This window comes from Lycorma delicatula, chromosome 2 (genome assembly GCF_047948215.1).
Source record: "Lycorma delicatula isolate Av1 chromosome 2, ASM4794821v1, whole genome shotgun sequence".
NCBI classification, from domain to species: Eukaryota; Metazoa; Arthropoda; class Insecta; order Hemiptera; family Fulgoridae; genus Lycorma; species Lycorma delicatula.
Window position 1 is genome coordinate 894,565 of NC_134456.1, and position 24,411 is coordinate 918,975.

Sequence of the window (24,411 nt, forward strand, 5' to 3'; positions counted from 1 at the left end):
ATTTGGAGTTACAAAGGTCGATTATTCAATCTATTTGAATAAGGATATAGAAGTTGAAAATGCGATCGATGCTATGATCAACAGTCAAAACAAAAAGGCAAACATCAAAAGGGTATAAAATTATAGCAGATGTTGACCATCCCAGTTTTCATTATCCAATTTCAAAGGTGATGGATTCAGATGTAAAGGTGTAAGTAAGAATTTATGCAACATGTTGGGAAAATTTTATCATCAAATGAACAAATGGAGATAACTCAGGTAAGATTTAATATTAAGATTGTTAGTATACCTTAGAAGTAGCGGTAGACGTGGAAGATCTGTAAGAATAATGAACTTGGCTAAAGATTTGAGAACAAAGAAATGTATTATTAGAATTGAAAAATAAATATAACTTGTGTTGTCCTCCAGCTATTGTCACTGCTTTAACTCGTCGATGGGATAATATTTTTGATACACCGATCGGGGATAAATAGAAGAAATTTATCGAGTAGAAAATTACAATGGGAATGTGCACATGAGATGTATAACATTGGAAATCCTACAGAAGATATTGGAGATGAAGAATTTACTTTGGTAGATATAAAAAATATAGAAAAAGTATTGGACATTAAGATTAAAATTGTTTATGCTGAGAATATGAATAATATTATCCACAAAGGTGATTCAAAAGATATTGCAATCGTTACAAGAATGATAACCGTTTTGATGTAATTACTAGTATGAAGGGTTTATTAGGTAAATCAAATTACTATAAAAAAATGTGATAAAGCATGGAATGTCGGTAGGCCAATGCCTGAGCATAATTGTACACTGAAACCTTGTAAATTGTGTATGAAAGAAGAGCATGATGAAGAATATGCAACTATATACTGTGAGGACTGCAATCGATATTGTTACAATGAACAGTGTATGATGGAACACAAGGTAAAAAATGGTGTACATGAAAGTATAGTTAGGTGTAAAGTGTACAATTATGTTTGTAAGAGAAATGGATATTATCAGTATGGATAATCAAAGTGTAAGAATTGTCTTGAATATGTTGCGTCATAAATGTAAGCAAAAGGTTCAAAAGGTGGAACGTGTAAAGATTATAAAAAGTGTGCTGAAAGTTGCATTAATGAAAACAAATTTTATCAGTATACAAAAAAATATTTATTCTTCGATTATGAATCTATGCAAGAGACTGGAAGATATGTACCAAATCTTGTGATTGTTAAAAACTAATGTGAAAAGACTTGAAAATTTTATGATCATGACTCATTTTGTAATCTGTTGATAAGTAAAGAGCATTAAAATTATACTTGTGTAGCACATTACGGAAAAGGATATTATGCACAATTTATTCTGAGATACTGTGTAAAGAAAACATTTGCACCTATTTATACTATTCTATAAGACAACGAAACAAAAACTTATGATGATAACCACCTGGATATGAGATTAAAATTATAGGTAGCTCTAACTTTGACATCTCACTTTTAGCATCTCTTCCAAGGACTTATGGGCTTAGTGAAATGAAGGAAGAATAATTTTCATTGTCTCATTTCTTCAACACACGTGAAAACCAGAATTATATTGGACCTATTATTGAAGTTAATTATTATGGTACAGATACTAAAGCTAGAGACGAGTTCTTGAAATGACACACAAATAGAATAGAAGAAAATTATGTCTTTGACTTTAAGAAAGAACTAGAAGAATATTGCGACTCTGACCTAGATATTTTGAGAAGAGGTTGTTTGGAATTAAGAAATCCGTTCTTGGAAATTGTTAACATTGACCCATTTCTGTATATTACAATAGCCAGTGTATGTATGGCTATTTATAAAGAAAAATACCTTGAAGAAAAACTACAGCTGTTGCAACCAGACAGAAAAGAAAAATGTAGTAAGCAGTCAGTTAGTTTGCTAAATACATTTACTGGAGTTCAGCATGCACTAAATGGTTTTAATAAAATAATGAATACTATTTATCAGTATCATGGATGTTACTGGCACAGCTGTGTAAAATGTTACAAGCCAGATACTACAAACGATGTTAATAAGATGAGTATGAATGACTTGTTTTTAAGATTAATGAGAGAATGAAACGGTTGTGAGAGTCTGATTACGATATAGAAGATATTTGTGAATGTGAATGGCTTCTGTATATAAGAAAATAAAAGAAACTGGTAAGGTTAAAATTATAGACCCCTTGACCCTCGAGATGCATTCTTCAGTGGAAGAACTAACACGAGTAAATTGAAAGTAATAGGTAAGAAATTGAGATACATAGATGTATGCAGTTTGTATTCTATAGTTCAATATTATGATTATTATTCAGCTGGTCATCCAGAGGACATTTTTAACTGTAAGAGCTACGATAATGAATGATTGGGTATGGTTAAATGTAAAGTATTTCCTCAAAAAAAAAATTGTATCTCTCTGAACTTCCAATTAAAGGAGAAAAGTTGTTGTTTCCTCTATGCAGAAAATGTACTACTAAAAATAATAGTGCTAGATATTTTCAACCAGATAGCAGTAGCAAGATCACAGGAACTTGGATGACCAAAAAGATCAATAAGGCTTTAGAAAAAGGTTACAAGCTATTAGAAGTATACAAGGCTTGGTTATTTAAAAAAAAATCAAATGAGTTGTTCAAAGGATATGTAAGAGATTTTAGGAAGATAGATTAGGAAGAAGAGATAATCTAAGTAAGAGATAACAAAAGAAGAGATATTAGAGATTAGAAAGATTTTTCCTATAGGCTTGGTCTAGTGGTAAATGTGTCTTCACAATTCAGCTGAGTTCAAAGGTTCAAATCCTAGTAAAGGCGGTTACTTTTATACGGATCTGGATACTAGATCATGGATACCGGTGTTCTTTGGTGGTTGGGTTTCAATTTACCACACATCTCAGAGATGGTCAACCTGAGACTGTACAAGACTACACTTCATTTACACTCGTACATATCATCCTCTGAAGTAATCCTGACGGTGGTGCTGGAGGCTAAGCAGAAAATGAAAAAAATATTAGAAAAAAAAGAACATAGAGGTTAGGAAGATGATTCTTCTTCTTGGTTGGCTGACTACAAAACAAAAGGAGAATATATACTTGATATTAAAGAGAAATTGGAAATAGAACTAGATATTGAAAAAAATTGAGCCAAATCCTGGTAAGAGACGGTGTCAAAGATTTACTTGAATGTTTATGGGGTAAGTTTGAGCAAAGATTAAATATGAATTAAACTAAATATGTATGTGATGTATTGGAATTTTATAAAATACTTTTAGACAATAGACTGGACAAAACAATCCTGATTTTATTAAATGGTAATACAGTACAAATAACATATGATTTGAAAGACCTTTTTATAGAAGATTCTAAAACTAGTAATGATTTGTAGTTACTTTCACAACAGCTAATGCAAGAATAAGATTTTATGACATGGTGGATAAACTTGGTGAGAATTTACTATGATATAGATTCAGTTATATAATAATGATGACAGTGAAAATACAATAGAGACCGGTCATATGCTTGGTGAGTGGACAAATTCAGTTATATAAATAACTGAATTTGTTTCAACAGGACCTAGAAGTTATGCTTATACAACATTAAAAGACGAAAGGTAAAGTGTATGACCAAGATAAAAATTTTACTTTGAACTATAGAAATTCAAAAATATTGGTTGTGAATATTATAACACTGAAAGAAAAACTGAATCTGTAGCTGTAACTAATAATCAAATAATGACATCTAGTAAATAAAAAGATCACAAAGAAATTTCAGTTTGATTATGAAAAAAGGATGATTATAGAAGAGAAACATGGAATAATTGATATGTTACCTTGGGGGTATTAAAATTGAATTTTAATGGGCTGCAGTCATTAAAATTATCAAGAGGGGTCTGGGCCCCCAAGAATTCAAAGATTTGTACACTATTCAGAGATTAAAGTAGCAATTGTTAATTATGAGAACTCAGAGTGGCAATTGTAAATTATATGAATTCAAAGTGAGACATTTTTTTAAGAAAAATTAAAGTCAAAATTATTTAAACATAATATTAAGTGAGAGTTACTTTAAGAGAATTGAAAGTCAAAAAATAAATAAATGTTCCAAACCATCTTCCTTATTACTTGTGTGGTGTGTCTGATCTAACAAACATTGTTGTGACGTTTAAAAGTTGAAATTTACCCTAGCACAGAAAGAATGGTGATGAAAAGAAAGAAAGTTGTATTGATGGAACAAAACCTTGAGACAATCAAGAGACTGGACAAGGAAGAGACAATGCAGAAGGTAGCTGATGACTTTGGTGTTGGACAGGTAACAGTAAGAGAGTGGAAAAAGAAACGAATAGAAATAGAAAAAAGTGTGTATCAAGAGTTGCAAAGGGTATATTAAAAGAAAAATTATGAAAAAATGAGACTATGAAAAAGCGAGTGAAGTTTTCTACATTAGGTTTACTCAATTCAGGGACTAAGGTGCGCTTATTTCAGGGCCTATTTTACAACAAAAAGTATTGCATTTTCATAATGAATTGAAGGAAGTGAATCCAGATTTCACAGCGAGTAACGTTTGGCTAGACCGATGGAAGAAAACTACGATATCCGTCAGTTATGTGTTTGTGGTGAAAAACTTTCATCAAATTTTGAAGAAATGAAGCATTAAAGAAAACATTTCAGGAATTAAGCGAAACTGAGAGCCTGATGGGTGATATTTAACAGTTTAGAGTTAGGCCTTAATTATAAAATGTTACCTACTAAGAGTCTTGCAGCCAGAACTGAAGCGGTAGCCCCCTGGCTACAAGTGTAGTAAGGAGAGGCTGACAAATTTAGCATCCAGCAATGCTACAGTAGACCTCAAAATAGACATTGTAATGATTGGAAGGTCCCAAAATCCTAGGGCTTTTAAAACAAGCACGTGAATTAGTTGTGAAATTTTCAGACTGGTTCTTTAAGGAATTCATTTCTTCAACAAAGAAGTTTACGAAAGAAAATAGTTTACCCAGAAAAGTTATTTTATTGCTATATAATGCTTCAATGCATACTGATGCTGATGAGCTTCAAGACGGTGACATTAAGGAAAATGGGTAAAATTATAACGTAGTTTGACGTTTAATAGGCATTTTTTAACACGTTCCCATTATCCAACATTTTTGTTTATTCGACGTTCTGTTGGTCCGTCGGATAAGCGAGATTCTACTATAAATAATATATATATAAAAAAATGTGTAAGCTATTGTAAAATGAAGTTAATTCAGAGCTGAATTCATTATATCTTGTTTAACAGTTAATTATTTACTCTTTCATTTATTAAAACCCAAGTATTGTAACGATAGATTCATTTTTAGCGTATGCTAATCTTGATCGGGATTCAAACCCACAACTTCTGGATGAAAGACAGAGAATCTACTACTATATCACATAGATCAGCAGGAAAATAATCCTATAAAATAGAAAACCTGATTAACATTTTTCTAATTATTTACTTTAATTAACATCAAAATTATTTACTTTTTTATAAATAAAAAAAAATAAATCCGGAAAAGGTAATACGAAAAGTCTGTGTTTTATTACTACTGGAACTACAATTAGACGTTCTTCTTTATCACTGAAAGTTGTAATTTGGCTGGTAAATAGCTCTTAAACTAAATAAACGTTCACCGATAAAGAATAAAAACTTTTCTGATAGAGGGTTCTCGAAGGGAATTTTCTATTAGCTAAATTTACTTTTATAAACAAATTTATTTGTTCAAAACGATATAAACTTTTGAGGGACTTTTATTAGAGAGTAAACTGAAATCTTTACAATCTTACTATTTTACGACATTCGTAGAACATCGCAAGGGATTGGATCCTGAAAATTGAAGGATGTGAAGGTAAGATAGACTCCCGCCACTGTATGAGATGTTAATAAAGCAGTACGGAAGAAGAAGATGAAGAAGAAGGAAGACCCTCTACTGGTCCCAACATCACGGACAGGAGTCCGGAACAGAGCCCAGCAAAGATGCGTCCTGAAAGGCAGCCATAACAGAAGTGGATGAAGAACTTCTACACAACCCCTCCTTTAAAACTTACATATAAATTAACTTAAATCAGCAATTGCAACTCCTCCGGAGAAGGGGGCGCATTGCTCCCTCCATATAGTTAGTGCCCCGTTGTGGCGTATTCCTGCTAGCCTATGAAGCGTTAGCACCGAAAGGACTTCAGTGGACGGTCTGAAGGGGAATTACGTCGGAAGGACAGGTTTCATAAGCCTAGCCTTCCGCGGTCGGCCCATAAAATGGGTTCGATAACGCTGGTTTAACAACGGATTGGAATGCAATTAAATCCGTCCTTAAAAATACTAAATATTAAATAAGACAAAACTTGAAAAATTAGACCCGTCACTTAAAATAAACCTTTTAAAAACACGCCCGATTGAATCATCCAGCAGCAAGGGACTCTGTCCAGGTTCTGCGATCCGTAGGGAGAATCTATAAACTCCCGCCAACTTTGCATTCCATTCCATTCCAATAAAGCAGTTCTCGAAATCAGCTAAAGAAAGAGTTCTGTGTAGTAACCAAAAAAATTAAAGAATATTTTTTTACGAATTTGTAATTCAGAATGCTGGTATGTATTAATTTTTCATTATAAATAAACAACCGCCCTTCAAAAAATTATAAAATTTATTAAATAAAAAATTCACCGATATAACTTTTTTCTATATTTTAATTACTTCAAACTAATTTTTGAAGGATAAACTGTAAATATTAGGTAACGACTAAGTTTATTGGGACGTAAATACAGAAAAATAAGAGGTAATCAAAATAATAATAATATTATAAAAGAAGTATGTAACATTCACGGATGTTAATCAAAGATACAAAAATAGACTGCTCGCGGTTAACTTAGCGTAAAGCATAGGTTATACATAACGCAATCTACTAATTTTGTGCTTCTGTTTTTAAATATGAATTATTACATATTATAAAATAATGTAAGAGAATACTTTACGATTTTGTTTTATTTTAAGTTTTACTTAAAATCTTCATCGGATATAATATAAATAAGTAAAATAGAAAAAAAATTACAGATATTTTTCATAAAAATAAAATTAATTTTTAACCATATTAAATATATACGTCTTTCTTTCCTTTTCTTTCTTTCTTTTTTCTTGTTTAGTCTCCGGGAATTATAGTTTAGGTAGGATGATATGTACGAGTGTAAATGAAGTGTAGTGTTGTACAGACTCACGTCGACCATCTCTGAGATGTGTGGTTAATTGAAACCCAACTATCAAGAACACCGGCATCAAAAACTACTGTTTTACATGTAAGATCTCCTTATCTTCAATCCCAAAGACCAATAAAAATTATTTGTCATACATGTGACTGTATAAAAAATTACCACATAAATTGTAATTGTGAACATCTCCAGAATGCTGACAAATACAAATATTTGGGTGTACATTTTGACTCTTTTTTTAGATGGGATCACCATATAAAACATATATGTAAAAATTTAAGAGCGGTTGCTATGAAATTCCACCACATCTCACCCCTATTACCGATTCACTGTAAACGCTTACTCTATTCATCCTTGTTTGAATCTGTTATTCGATACGGCTTGACAACATGGGGATCAGCCGCAGACTATCTCATAAATAAAATAAATTTAATACAAAATAGGGTCCTCAAAGATATTGCTCTTTATGATTCTGATAACAATTATGACACTAATTTAAATAATCTTACAAGGTTTCTGTCAGTTAGAGGTCTATTTAAATTCTTAATTATTTTTAAGAACTTTTACAACAGTGAATACAGGGTAAATATAGAAAGTGGATACAATTTGAGAGCAATGAGCTTTATCACAGATAGATATAATAATACTTACGGTAAACGATTAAAGAAGTACGTTGTTCCTGCATTACTTAATTCTTTACCGAATCACCTCAATAATGTAAAAATAAAAAAAAATGATTTAAAAAAACTTCTCGTTGAGTGGGCATTACTTATAACGTAATAGGTACTAACAGGATTCATGTTGGATTTATACTGGCAGTCCAGACAATTATAACATGATTATAGTTATTATTTTAATGTTGATAATTATTGTAAATCAATAAATAATGTATTGTTGAATGGTTAAAGCTTAGTTATTTATTTTCTTTAAGTAATTGTTGCAACAAGATATTAATTGTGTAATTCGTTGTTGTAATTAAGTATAGTTTTGTTTCTTGAATATAATTTTAGTTACTAAATCTAATACATTACAATTATTAAAGAAATAATTTGTTCATTAGTTTTTAAATATTTAGTCTAATTTTGTAAAATTAATTTTATAATTGTACTACTATTATAAGTATTATAAAACTAATAATATCTTTAGTTGTTACATAAAATTGGTTATTACATTAACCACTTAATAATGTAATAATACTCTTTAGTATATCTGTCGACAGACTTAGGTCTGACGGATGACCATGTAAGTTTTAAATTGTAAATAAATAAATAAATAAAAATAAATAAATAAATAAATAAAAATAAATCCACGATCTAGTACTCAAATCCGTATAAAAGTAACTGCCTTTACTAGGACTTGAACGCTGGAACTTTCGATTTCCAAATTAGACGCATTTGGAAAGACGCGTTCACCGCTATACCGACTCGGTGGGTACATGTTTGTTTCCTAACATTTACTTTCCCGCCTTTTCTAGACTTAAATGGCAGGCATTTTTCAAAAATATTTCGGCTAGGTGTCCCTTACGATATCTGCAGAAGGAATGAAGAACTATAATATTTTTAATAAAAAATGTCAAGCTTCTGCGGCATTCAAATCTGGAATTTTCTGATGAAAATCGGAAACTTTCTAACAACATGTCGGAAGTTGGCGGAAGGTCGGTAAATTCGAAGGGAGTGTAATAATTAAAGAGACAAATGTCGACAGTGGAAATAGTATTTAATAGAATAAACTGAAATAGTGTTACATTCGAGTTTCGAGTCGGAACCCCTGACGTAGAAAATATCAGCTGTTCGAAGAAATTTCCATTATATAATCCATTTTGTTTATTTCAAACCTTCGGCTCCGTTTAAAACGAATACCGTAGAAGAACAGCGCACTGTGATAAGAGTTTTATTTTCAGAAGATACAAAATCGACCAAAATTCGCACAGGGTGTTAAAATAGTACGCTAAAAAGCGTATTAAACGTAAGAAATATTTTAAGTGGATTGAACTTTTTAAATCGCCTGATGATTGATTTTCATCGTTGCGCAGACCGGTGAAATTTCGATTGATGCTTTGCAAAACAGCTTTAATAGTCTTATTGGTTAGGACAGTCGTATAAAAATTTGGGATCGGGGAAATTTGTAGTGCGAGTATCGTCTCTGTCCGCTCCATTATCCATTATACCCTAAATAATCGCAAAACGTGTTCAGATCGGATTTTAGAGACTATCGACCCAGTATCACAAAGACACTCGATTCAAACTTAAACAACGGTTTTTAACGGAAGGTAAAGCATCTTTTTTAGATCGCTTAATAACGCGATGAAAGTTGAATTTGTTATTTTGAGCAGGAATCCAAAAGTTAGAATGTGGAATGGAAACATCTAAGCCAGGTAAAAATTCAAAACCTATGAGTTAGCCGGTAAAGAGATACTATCGAATTTTTAGAACGATAAAGGCAAGATTTATTACAAACGTTTAGAAAAATGTTCAATCAATAGTGAGTTCTATTGTGACAATGCTAAAAAAATAAACTGAAACTTGCAATTAGGAGGAAACTTCTTGGTTCTTTTTTAAAAAGAGTCATTCTTCTGCACGATAACGCCTGCTCCTAAATAATTCAAAAGACGTGTCTTTACTACTAATTATAAACAGTTCGATTCAAATTAATGCAAGTTTTTGCAACTCCTTACAGTAGGAACTTTCAGTATTAATTAGAAATTTCTTCTCTAATGGAGTTACCGGTAACCCTGTTGTTATTAACAATATCATTTTTTGTTTTTAATCAAATTATTGGAATAAGAAAACTCACAGAAAAATTGGAAAAGTATTTAAATGTAGCCAGGGATTATGTTAGAATGTACTGTTAGTTTCATTGTTAATGACGCGTACATTTTTGGCCTTTCCAGCATCGTCAATATTTTCGTTGCGGAACTGTATACTATTAAAAAGGTCTTACTATAATTAGCCCAACATTTCGACGTGTACTTATTTGCTCATATTCCGTGAATGCCTTTCATGCGATTAATGATGTGTACTTCAGACACTCTATTGTCTGTCAGATTCGGTTTGTTATTTCGCAAATGACTCAAAAGTAATAAAACTGTGAGCTTCTGCCGAATCCCCAGCCATACTGGAATTTCAAGCAATAAGAGCGCTGACAGAACGGTAAAAGAGGATTGTTTTCCGGCTTCTTTTACAAATCTCGTTGCTTCGAACGACCTTGTTTGTTTCCTGAAGAAGGTAGTTCATAATGAGCGGCAAAGTGAACGGGATGTTACTATTAACAATAAACTTCACCCGATTAAGTACACTGTCACCGTGGAGCTCCTCGTGCAGAAATAAACGTCGAGAGGTGGTTATTATTTGCCGTTTGCGAATAGGGCGCATTAGCCTTACTTATGGCTATACGATGACGCAAACAGATGTACCCGTTTGTGCACGCTGCGACTGTCAACTAACAGTGCATCACATCTTCGTTACGCTGCATCGCGTCACAAGTTTAAATTAGGGGCTGACGTGCGAATTATATTAGTTCGAGGTAATTCACGGCCGTAGCGCAAGCGGCCTTGTCAACCGCGGAGGGTTAGATGAAAATTCAAAATTTGAAGATTTTTGTTTAACGAATTTTGAACGAAGTTTATGCTTCTCAAGAGTGCAGACAAATTATCGTACAGTCGAAACCCCCGCATTAAGTATAAAGGCTTTATAATCAGCCGAGTGAAATATCATAAGTACCTAGGTGTTTTGTTTGATGAGAAGTTGCTGTTTAGCAACCATATTAGGCAAGTAGCGGCGGACGCCGTCTCAGTGATGCACAAACTTAGGAGGATTGTTCGGAAGGACTACGGGTTGTCTGGCCAAATGTACATAGTGTACCGAGGTGTCTTCGAAAGCATGACCTCTTACGCGGTGCCCGTTTGGGCGCATAGATTGGATGTGAATAGAAAACTTCTTCAAAATTTAAGGAGTGCCCAGCGTAGAGCCTTAATTGTATGCACTGATGTTTTTAAAACAAACTCCTATGAGGCTACCATCGTATTGGGAAAGGCTCTCCTAATCGATTTAGCGATGAAAGTTCGGGAAACCATGCGCCTCGAGTTTGTTTTTAAGGGCAACGCGTGCCCAGGTGCTCACCGACCATGTTAATTTGTACCAGTATCTGTTTCGGTCCGCCTGGCAGCATCTCATCAGCTGTGCGTCTGGGGAGAGGTTCATTCAAATGAATACCTGAAGTTTGACTGCCCTGCTCTTTAGAGGGGGGGGGGGCGCACGGATCGGGCCACCCTGGAACTTAGAAGTCAAGTGGAAAATTGGCCGTTCACAAGCGGCGAACCAATGTGGTGAGATCCGCATTGTCGGACTGTGTGGAAGTTCCTTGATGCGATTGTTTTGTTCGACTGACATCAGTAGTTTACTTAAGAGAAAGACTCCTACCGCACTGCTGTGGAAAGCTAACCTACAGACATATGGCTGACCACCAGCCAATTAAGGCTCCAAGCGCTTTAATACGGTGGACAGGCATTCAGCGAATTGCTGTCTAGACGAAGTAAATTTTAATTTATGGATGTCATATATATTTTTAGTAGTTGATGGGGTGCGCCTACCCATTTTAGAAAATATATGACAACTGAGCGGCTGGGATACGTAAGCCGGTGGTGTATGGCACCGCGCTTAGTCCGCTCACGAGGTTAGGTAAGCTCTAGGAGCTAGTTAGAACACCGGTCGCTAAACTGTTTCGAGACTCAGTAGCCGTTTGCGGCACAGACATTCGGTCTCATGCTTTAGGGCGACCGAACGGGGGAGTGGCGGGAGAAATGCCAAGCAAACCAATGCGATGTATGCTGGAGAGCAATGCAATGTTATCGACTGTCTTGCGATTTATAAAGGCCGTGGATCTTAATTTAAAAATTTAATCATTTATACGATCCTTATCGTCTGCGCATACAATCTGAGAAATGCCGGATATTAATTTTGTTATTTTAAGTTACTTTTTATTACGTCGTGAAATCTTTCTATCTATGGAAAGAGTCAATTTTATTATCTTAATTAAGATTAATAATATGATATATCTCTGTGTTTTTCTCTTTTAACATATGTTTTAAGCATTTTCTTTTTAAGCTGTATTTTTACGTTTCCGGGTTTTAATTTTTAAAATTTATTTGTTTACAACAAATATCTTGTGTCCGGGTGTCGGTAACACGAATGCGTTTCTCGCCCAGAAAAACCAAAAAAAAAAAAAAAAACCTTTTCTAGTCATTTATCTGTTTAATAATGTCGAACAATACTCGTATAATAGAAGTAAAAACCGGTTTATCTTCGTCGTTTGACGGTTTAACTATTGTTCTTGTTGTAAATTTTACATAAATTGCGCTAATGTAAAACTAAATCTTGTGAAATATCAACGTTTCCTCAAAATCGATCCCACGGTTACCAAATTATGCACAAACAGAAAAAAATTATACAAATTGACTATAAAACCGTTTCTTTTTAATACTCGATATAAAAATCTACACTCGTGAAAAAATAACGAATAAAATTGTTCTTATTTAATTTTATTTAAAACTAGCTCCCTGTCACAGCTTCGCCCGCGCTACATGGTTACTTGCGTTTCTTGTAGCGGTCAATTTTTTTATTTTACGTTTATTAGTCAAGTAAGCGGAGGCAGGTGCAACCAATTACTCGTACAGTAACGGTGGCAGTGGCTCTGTTGGTTGAGCCACAGCATTATATACCTTCGCACCCGCTAAAAAAAACCGAAAACGGTTTTTAAATATTTATCTAAAGCGTATTTGCAAGCCCAAATCTACTAAATTTACTATAGTCGGGATTGGGAAAATTTACAATCGCTGTTCAAAATGTTTTTTACTTTTCCTCTTTCAAGGTGGAATTTCAAAAATCTAGAATTTGGTTTATCGACATGAAGATTACACTAACCAAAGATCAGGTTCATTTCTTCAATCGTCAAAAATCTATTTTAATCCTTGAAACTCAGAATGAAACTCAATAATTCTAGAAGTTGGTTTTTATGCGTTCATAATCAATCTGTTTAAACCCAGCTCACACAGTGATAGATAATCACAGTTCACAATAGATTAAAGTTTGTGCTTCAACCGGCAAATCTGTGCTACAACATTATATATATATTTTTTCGAGATGAAATATATCCAAACACCTTCTCAGTTTTGCCAAGAAACACGGGTAAAAATTTAATAGCGATAGATCGAGTAGTTTTTTGTTTATTCGAATTAAAAAAAAAAACCTTCCTCTTTACATAATAATATAGAGATTTTTCGATTAACTTACTTAAATATTTAGTTTACCAGATGATTTGAAAAAGTTTTCTCGAGATACAGAACATTTGATTTAAATCCAAAGCGATAATAAAATTATCACTTTATTAATTATTATTATTAAAATCTGTTACAGTAGAAAACAAATACGAGTAAACTTCAACATATGACCTATATACTGGTATATTAATCAGCTTCAATGGAAAATCGGAAATTATACAATTTCCTTTACAAAATAATTAAACCCCTTGGTGTTACCTTTTGTTGGGGAGGGGCTATAGTAGCTCCAGTACACGAAATTAAAAACCTTTTTTTTTTTTGAAAGAAGCATATTTTTCTAATCTACGTTACTTCTCTAAAGATCAAAAAAATTTTTATAAAATATACAGAATTACTTATTGTATGAGAAAGATTTGTCATATTTCAGAAGCGAGTTCATCACACTAAAAAGAAAAATTTTTATAATATAAACATAAATCCAGGCTTTTGTCTACTTTATATCATGTTTTATCTATTTTTTTAGTAATCTGTTTTTTATTTTCATAATTTTTCATAATTTTGTATTCTGTAAAAAAAGAAATTAATATATTCATTTTTAAAGCAAATCTTCGATATTAAAATATTAATAATATATTTTTCTTCAAAAGAGTGATAATTACGAGGATTGTAAAAGATTAAAATAACGTAATTCAAAGAACATTTCTTTGGTTTAACCTGAAAAAACTGAAATACGAAAAAACATACATTTTTATGATCAAAACTTTAACGGGCCTTGAGACCCAATAAATGAACTAAAAGTAAAATTACGTAGCTGTTTGAATAGTTAAATGTTGACATTAGTTTTTATTTTTTACATATCTTTTTTTAAATATATTTATTTATATTCGGATCAACAATCGAAGTCATTAATGGCTCATCGATATCTCTGAGAACGTACCGGTAAATGTGTATTCTTGAACAGACTCGGGCGACCGTTCCTGAGATGTGCGGTTAATTGAAACCCAACCGCCAAAAAACACCGGTATCCACGATCTAATATTCAAATCCGAATAAAAGCCTTTATCGTTCTTGTTTTTAAAGTCTATAAATTTGTTAATACCTTAAGCATCTGATTGTAACCAAACTCAGCTTAGACGAAGTAAAATTTCAAGGAGATTAATTACGGGAGAATATTATAAGTGATAAACACCAAATTCCAAAATAAATATATAATTTTATTTTTATGCTTTTTCATAGAAGATAGTAGGAATAGGTAACGTACCGATTACTTATAAATTTATAGGTACATGTATAATGATTGCACAATTAAATATTATTTTATTCGATTTAAAAATAATTCTTAAAACTTTCAAGCTGTTTATTGCTTCATTAAAAAAGAATTTTTGTGAAAGTTACAAAATCTGGTATAAAATCAATTTTTCAGAATCGATTATTTTTCCTTTTTGGAATTTGAGCATCGCGTATTGCTCTTATATTTCTGCAATAACATAATTATTTTAAACCTTAGAAATGAGTATTTTTCCATAGTAAAGTGCGTATAACTTTTTTGATTACGTGTACATTTAAGTATAACAGCTTGCTGTATATTAACGATTTAAAAATTAAAACGGTACTATTTTGAAAAAAATAACATTTTTATATATTTCTATTTCAAATGAATCGAATGAATGTCGGTGAAGAATGCGAGTTAAAACAACGTAGAGAATTATTATAAAAATGTTTATAATATTAGTTTTATTAAATATATCGGTAAGTTATTACGATATTTAAAACTTTCTTAATAAAAGTTCTATTTATTAAACAGGAACAGACATAAAAACGAATTTCTAATCCGTACTTAAATGAACTTTCTTCGTTATACATCAAATTCAAAAATTTGAAATAACAAAATGAAATAAAACAAATTTGTATTCGTAGAAATCAGTTTCGGTTTCAATTTGTGCGCGCGCGCACACACACACACAATTACAAGATTAACAATATTACTTTAGTGAACAATATTACTTTTTCTGAAAGTAATATTGTTCACTACGCAGCCAGTCCTTGTGGTGAACAAAGAAAATACGACAAATATGTAGAGCTGAACATCTCTGTTCTATCGTCATATCGATGTGTGACATGACGGAAAACCGCCTTTCTGATTAAGCCTAGCGTGCGATGGCTGTTATTTTGATGCGGCTATCTACTTTCGAAAAAATAATTTTATCTCGTGTCCGGTGAACAATTAATATTTTTATAGGAGAACATATAGGTATAAATACACACACTACGGGCGCACGTTAAATACACATACACTAGCTCAAATAATGCAAGAAAACAAGGAAATCCTTAATTAATCTCAATAATTGGTAAGAAGAATTATTCCGGTTTATATTTCCGTATATCCACGATAAATTGTTTGGGTTTGAATTTTTAAAACGTCTAGCACCGTGAAACAAATTAAAATAAAAGAAAAGCGATAAATCAAACTAACGGTTTCGAGTAACAACGGCCGTTAATCCTATGATTACAACACGACGGATATCGTGAATATAACAGAAAATAAACGATCTTATGTTTAAAAAAAAACCTAAAAATTAATCCACTTACTCTTTTGCAATTAAAATATAAAATCGAAATTGCACCAAAAAACTATATAATTTTAAACGGTTACACGAGTAAGCTATAAAACCACTGCAATCTGTTTCTCATGTAGATGTACCGTTGCTTAATTTCATGAATTTTATTTACCGTTAATTATCCCGTAATATTTTTTTCCACGGTATAACATTATTGGTTTTATTGATGATAAATTTACGTGTAACGAGCAAATCGATCGATTAGAAACATAATCGAATCATATTGTTTCATTTTGAAGCGTCTCGAACGATCGCAATGTTTATCCATTTCGATTTTTGTTACCGGTAAATATTATTCATGTAGATAGATTTTAAGTAAATTAAACAAATATGCGGTTTCCGTAGCGCGAGTGGTAGCGTCTCTGCCTTTCATCCGGAGGTTCCGGGTTCGAATCCCGGTAAGGCATGGCATTTTCACACACGCTACATATCATTCATCTCATTCGCTGAAGCAATACCTAACGGTGATCCAAGAGGTTAAAAAAAATATATAAATTACAGTAATCTCTTATATTAAACCAGAAAATAGCAACTATTTTCACTTTATACAGGATACGATTTCGAATTTGAGAAAGATTTTATTTTTTAAAGTTATTATTTTAATTAATTAATAATTTGAATTATCTTACGATTAATTAATTTAAATAAAATTAAAATATTCGTTTTTATAAGTATAGTATTTCTCTCCTGAAGAATTTTTGAATAATAATAATTAAATAAATCCGAATTTCCCGTATATTTATGCGGTTATACTTAGCATTTAAGACTTAAAAATTATTTTTTATTCTTAAAAGAATTAATTTATTTTCAAATAGTTTAACAAAATTATTTCACGTAATTGTTATTTTAATATATTAATTTGGATTACAACAATTCTTATTTTTTATTAATTAATTTTGTCGTTATTTAATATCTTTTTCTGATTAAGTTTTACCGTAGTTTCCCTTAATCTTTTTAGGAAAATACTGGAGCAGTTACTTGTTTGTTATCCATGAAAAAGCACACTGATGTGATTTTATATAATATCGTATAATTACGTTATAATCTGAATAAAATAATTTATTTTTAATAACGTTGAATAGAACTAATTAAAATTAGATTTAAAATTCAACATTAAAATTTTCTATTTTATTTTTTTAGTAATACTATATATATTGATAATTTTTCTATAACTTATATTTAAGAATTTGTATTAATGAGAAACGAAAAGAAACATTTTACGTAAACAACAAACCCTTAACAATTAAATGAAGACATTTTTGAACTATAATTGAGTGAATTTTTTCTTAGAAAAAAAATTATTTTCTTATCTCATTAAAACCATATGGAAAACGGAACAAAGTAGATTTGGAAAGTATTAAAAGGATTATGGACATCTATAAATTATTATATATCTATCAAATTTTGACATGATTCTTTATTTTATAAAATACCTGATATAAGATAAAAAATATATTAATAGTTCGTAATATTTAGAATTAAAAATATATATTATTAGTGTTTAATTTTGAAATCACTAATTTTCTTGGTCATAATTTTTTTTGTCGATTTGACATTTCAGAATTAATGTAATAGAATGAGAAAAAGGCGTTTTTTCTGTACATATATAGTAAAAAATATGAGTACATGTAATGTAATCTTTTATATACAAAATTTTCTTTTCTTACTAACGCACATCGAGGAAAAGTTTACGTATGTAAAATTTACAGTCATTAAAAGAGATGATAACCTTAAAATGATCTATTTTTATTTGTAAATAATCAGAGTGAAAATATTAAATCTATATTTTATTACTTTCATGAATAATAAATTTAAAAAAAATAATAAAAATATTACAAAAAGAGAAAATATTAAACATTTTAATTTTTATAAAAGATTTTTTAATGTCTGAATAAAAAGTAATATTTACTAAACACTTCAGATCCGGTTTATTTGTTTTTCAGCTTTAAAATCAGTAGCGTATTTACATTTAATAAATCAAATCACGAAGAGAAAAACTTTTTTCGTTCGTTTAAAACATTTTTATTTATTAATTTTCAAAATAATGATATTAAAATAAAAAAAAATTAAATTTCAATTTTATTTTTTACGTTGAAAAATATCTGATAAAATGAGATAATTATAAATATTATTTTAGTATAATATTATTAATGAGGAGTAATAATGGATAACGGTTCAGCTGCTGCAATTTAACAGATAAAGTACCTGAGAGGACCGATCTCTGAATCGATCACTAGTGTGTAACTTGAATTTTAACGTATAACTTACAGATGATGCTGTACCCTCAGGGCTGCGTTTGATGCTCCAGCAAATTATCCAATAATTCGCACGATAAAACATAACGATTTTTCACACGAGTAACACTTAAATAAAAGGAACATTATTTATTTATTTTTTCTAAGCGAATCTAATTTAATAAATATTTTAAAGTCGGCTAGAACTTTGATAAAAAAAATGACCCGATATGACTTTTCAGAGAAATACTACGGGATGACAACAGTCTGCTACCTACCAAGGTAGAATGTTAACAGAACGCATGCGCTGTCAATAAAGCGACACTAGCGGCAGACTGGTGTATTACTCATGTTCCTATTTCTCAACCGTCCCCCCTACTTTTACCAAGACTGTGTCTACGACGTTTATCACGTAGGCTATATGGAACAGTTTAACTCAAACAAGAAGGAATAAATAAAACTCTTGTGTGTAGTACAAAAAAATAAATAAATACTGCACCTACTATAAATCTGATAGTCTGCTTTGAAATAATGTTTACATGCTTGTAATTAACATTCAACATATTTTTATAACACATACACACACACAAAAAAAAACTTTAGAGTCAAGCGTTACAATATTTCATTTATTCTTTTCATAATTTGAAAAATTAAAATAACTTTTCACTTCTTCAAACTTTGATGCCTGGATTTTAGCTTAAACTTTAAGCAAATAAGTTTTAATATGAAAAGAAAGGAGAATTTAATTTAAATAATATTTATTAATATATTTGCTTATTATGGAATACCTACTCATTTTTTCTGTAAGTACAAAAAAAGATTAACTTCCCGATAAGATAAATAGTTGAAATTTAGCAATACATTGATTTATTTTTAATTCAAATTGATAAGAGAAAATTTAAAAAAAAAAACGATATTTTAATGGATAACTTTTTCAAAAGTACGGATTTCAGTTTTAATTTTATTCTTTAAAATTCAGTTAATTTTTGGTAGTTTTAGTTAGTTAAAATTTTACTTCATATTATTTTCTTAAAATTCAGATTAAAATCTTAATCTAATAAAAAAAAAAAATTAAAAAATCCCTTTCGGCACGCCGGAAGACGGAGATAGATTTCAACAGTGCTAAGTAGGGAATAAAAAAGATTTCCTTCCACCTTAAACTTAACAAAAAATTCAAATTTACTCAATATGAATTTTAGCATATGACAAGGAAGTATTGTGATCACGAAAAATTTCGGTTTTCAGATTTGAACGGAAATATTCATTTTGAGTATCCCCGAATTCATTTTGACTAGTTTCGGCGTAACGTTTATACGGACGTACGTATGTACCTTGCATAACTCAAAAACGATTAGCTGTAGGGTGTTGAAATTTTGGATTTAAAACTGTTGTAACATCTATTTGTGTACCTCCTCTTTTGATTGCAATCGATTGGACCAAAAGTGTCCAAAAAAAGCCCGGTTCAGAGCTTTTCAACATATATCATAAATGGTACTTATTTTCATCGGTTCCAGAGTTATAGCCAAATAAAATTTCAATTAATTTTTTCTTGTAATATTTGGATCTTACAAGAGGAAGACACATTGGTTCGAATTCGAGTTCTCCATTTTTTTTAAAATTTAAATATATTGATTTATTAATAATTATTAACCTTTGATTGTAAAAAAACATACGATAAATAATAATTCAATAATAACAATAAAAATTAAAAAAAAAAATGAAAATATATCAGACGTTACTAATGAAATAAAATTTTATGTACTTTTCATTTTAAAAAAATCTGATGTCAATACCACATGACTTCTTTGTACACTTATTAAATTGCATATAGACATTTTTTTAAATGAAAAATACATAACATTTTATTTCGTTAATAACTTGTGATATTTTTTCATATTTTATTTTTATTGTTATTGTTGATTATTATTTATTATAATTTTTTTTTTACAATTACAGATTAAAAATAATTAATAAATCCATATATTTAAGTTAAAAAAAAAAATGTTAAAAAAAGAAGACGTCAGATTCGAAACGACATGCCTTCCTCTTGTAAGATCCAAATATTTTATTAATTAAAATTGTATTTGGATATAACTCTGGAACCGATGAAAATAAGTACCACTTAGATGTATCGTTGAAAATCTCTCAATGAGGGCTTATTACTGCAGTTAAGAAAAACATATGTAATTTGTGCATATGTAATTTAATAGCCATGTATACATTTAGTTTAAAATCATATAAACGACGATTCTAAATGGGTAATCGATAGTATTTTTAGTATCGATTTATTTTTATCGAAAATAGTTGTTCTAAGATCTGCTACGATATTGAATGAATGAACTACGGTAGTCAAATTTATTTTATAATTTTTATTATTGTTCTTACATATTATTTATAAACATTTAAGAAAAAAAATATCATATGATTTTTTGACAGGCAGTATGATCAGCTAAGTATGTTCTCAGCTAAGGGGGACGGAGTTTCAGAAAATTACGGAGGAGTCAGTGTTGATCGAAGTTATGTCCATGCGACCGGCCTATGTGACACAGGTGGTCACTACGGCTTTGCTGCCCATCCTTGAAGATAAATTATTGGCTGATGTATGTATCCGTATTGGATGGGTGGCTTGTAGGGTTATGAGATGTTCATTTAACGCTGTTGGAAGACAGGCCACAGGGCCAATTCGTGTACCGGGCCAGGTCGTAGTGGCCGCTGTTTCACCTGCGGTGAGGCTGGTCATCTACAGAAGGACTGCCGGCGAGAGGCTCGGTGTCCTTGCTGTCGGTTGCATGGACATGCACCTGCGACATGAAGATCCATCAGCCTTCTCAGTGCTGATGGATGTCTGTGAGGGACAGTCCCGTCCAGGAGGGGTGGGAGACACCGGTGTCCCACTATCAATGATTGAATGGGGACTCCTTCGCATCACCTCTGTGGGAGGAAATGTAAGACCGTAGTCCCGGTGGGGGATCCCTTCAGTGTTCCCCATTAGAGGCAGGTATTAAGACCAGAGTCCCGATGAGTGGATCCCTTTGGGGTCTTCTCATTAGAGGTGCGGGATGTACTGCGACACCGAGTCCTGGCTACCTGAGCGGGAGCTTGTGTTCTGCTGAGGTAGTTTGAGGTGAAGGCACCCCCTGGAGCTGAGTTATGCTTTGATGCTGTTCTGGCTCTGGGGGAGAGGTAAATGAAGATGAACAAAAAAAAGAGGAAAAAATTGGGATGTACAAACACACACAGACAAATACAAATGCCTTTAATAGGTTAGGATAATATTTAAAAATAACATTTAAAAAAAATATGTAACGTTGAAATTTGCAGGTTAACACACTCATTATAACATTATATTTTGCCTGAATTAATCTACCGGCAAGCGTATTAGTTAATAATTTCTATTATTGTATTCATGCAAAAAATATATATCAAAATAATGAACTTAAATATAAAATTAATTAACTTACATTAACATCTCAGAACGAGTTGGAAACAGAGAAATGTTTAACTGGCATAGTAATAATTCTAAAATATTAAAATATCTTAATTTACAGTGGTTTGGACGTATGTATTTTATTTCACTTTTTAGAAAGCTAAATCGGCAGAACTGTTTGAATTACCAGTTATTTGAATTTATCTGAGTAGAACAATTTTTAATCATTACCTACATCGCTTTTAAAATTAAAGCATCTTTTTCACTCAATTTCTTTCCTTATAATGCACTATCATGTTCTTAAATTTTTATAAGATGAATATGCAAAGATAATAATTTTACTTTTTTGAACAGAATGACAAACCATAACACCCTTTAAAATTATTTAGAGTATTTGTTAAAAAGTAAACTATAAAATAATCATAGTTTACAGAAAGAGATAATGAAGTTAATTTACCAGTAATTTATGAGTTCACATTTTGACCGATTGTGAAAAATTTTAAGTTTTTTAAAAACTGTAAAATTAGTATTTAAAAACTTTTTACGTAGTAATATTGCTTCAACAAAAGATAATAAAAAATTGAACAGCGATCTGACAGGTCACTCTTGTTTTTGAAAAGAAAAAAATTGTTCTAGAGTTACAGTGGATGAGATCAAACATTCTTGAAGAAGCTCGGTGTACCGATAAGCCTACTCCCTTATTCAATCCCTATAAATGAAATGCATCCACATTATGTTCAAAGATATTGTATTACACTAAAAAGCAATGCAAATTTTCAACAAGTAATTGTATCGGTTTACTATGTCTTAGGTACCCGATGTTTCTATCAACATTTTCTATTAGTAAGCTACTTTTGTATAAATTCTTGTCATACAATTATCAATATAATTAACCAACTAGAAAACATTGGCATCACAGAAAGGAATCGGTCAAGCATTTGCAGATAAAGTAATAAACTAGTACCCTCCATACTTCGGCAAACTAAAAAAAAATTTTAAAAAATAATTACAAATCTAATTAACGATCGGGCATTTATAGAACGATTAGTAGAGACAGTAATCATAAGTTGGGTATGCAAAAAAACTAACAGAAAAACGAGAAACTAGAATAAAGGAGCATGTTTGAATGTTTTGTTGAATAATGATAGTTAGCCTTCCAGTATTTTTAAATTATTTAAAAATCTTTCTGTAAAAGTGTTTTTTTATCATATGAACATCGGTTAGTTATTAATAAAATATTAAACTGTTTTTGTTTTAAATTATATTATATTATAGACTTAATAAAATACGATACAGATTTATTTATTCATTAAAACAAGAATTGTACTGTAGAATATACAATTCGCTTTTCAGACGTACTGCGGCATTAAAATAATCTTTCTGTTTTTAGTACGTAAATTTACCCTAGCGGTGAGCAGAAGAACTAAATAACGCTTGTCAGTATATTTTATAACATTTGACAACCGTAAAATTATTATTGCGCGTTTAGATATTAGAAAAAATAATATTAATTCTTTACTAATATTTTTTTTATATAGAATTAATTCTAATTGAATGTTTCAGTCGATATAAATTACGATTTTTACACATTAATGCTGTAACTTCTCGATTTCCTAGTAGTTAAATTTTATATGGGCAACCACCAGTAAACTTTTACATTCATACTTACCTGGCGTGGAGGTTACCGTGATCATTAAGGCGGTTCCTCCAGGGTGAGACTTATCCATTGCACTTCGGATTGGTTGACCCCTGCGAATATCCCAAATGTGGATATCTCGGGCGCGTAATTTTTGAGAGTCGGGACTGCGTTCGCGCTGTCCCGTATAATTTGTGATTAAAGTTAGCTCACACACTGGTCTTATAACATAACCAACTTTGTACGTTAAACAAGGATATTAAAATTAGCTTTGAATGTATGTCGTCATTATGTGTAACACACATAATTAGCATCCCCGTAATGTAAATTATTTCCTTCAGAATCCTCTGAAGGATTGATTAAAACTTAGAGCTCGAATTCGAAATCAGCTGTTTGCGGTTAAGTTCACCACTAAATCTCTAACATGGCTGAATTCCCTCCTGATTTTCTTTGAGGTTGTTTTCGTCATATTTAAAGCAAGTCTGCCTCGAATAAGTAAATGACAAAAAAAACTATTTGATTGTGGCACATCGCTTTTCCTACCCAAAAAACAATTCTTGATATCTGACGTTGCATTTTCCATGTCTCTCGGGGCTACAATTTTAAAATGCACCTTTACTATCAAAAGTAGTTGTTACGTAGTTCAAATTACATTTTAAACTTTTAAATCCTGTAGATCGATCGGGAATTGATATTTTAGAAAAATAAATATAATAGAAATTTCATGAATCTAACGTTTATCACACAACTAATTGAAAAAAAAACTTTTTTAAAAATATGTTCTACGTATCATCATCGTCCAATGAATGACTGGAATTATTCAAATTTTGTTTTTTTTTAAATAACTTTACAAACTTTTTTTACGATAAATAAATAAAAAAACATGTTACTTCGTAACTAGAAAAAAAATTATTTAAATGAAAAGTAGAAGTGTTTAGTAAAAAAAAAGATTTTTTTTTTATCCAACAGAATATGCAAAATTTATATTTTGTACAAAATTAAATAAAAAATAAAA

The 24,411-nt window shown here is 31.0% G+C and overlaps 1 protein-coding gene and 1 non-coding gene across 4 annotated transcripts in view; one reads left to right on the forward strand and one right to left on the reverse strand.

Annotated features, from left to right (window-relative positions):
* LOC142320404 (gamma-aminobutyric acid receptor subunit beta-like) overlaps positions 1–18,574 on the reverse strand; it is a 186,859-nt gene extending 168,285 nt beyond the window's left edge. For all 3 annotated transcript variants that reach the window (XM_075358112.1, XM_075358111.1, XM_075358110.1), the window contains exon 1: positions 18,368–18,574. The gene's annotated coding sequence lies outside the window, so the exon portion shown is untranslated. The remainder of the gene's footprint in view (positions 1–18,367) is intronic.
* Positions 18,575–23,421: 4,847 nt separating this feature from the next.
* LOC142320673 (U1 spliceosomal RNA) lies at positions 23,422–23,583 on the forward strand. The gene has a single exon (XR_012755466.1). It is a non-coding gene; the product is annotated as a U1 spliceosomal RNA (small nuclear RNA).
* Positions 23,584–24,411: the final 828 nt, after the last annotated feature.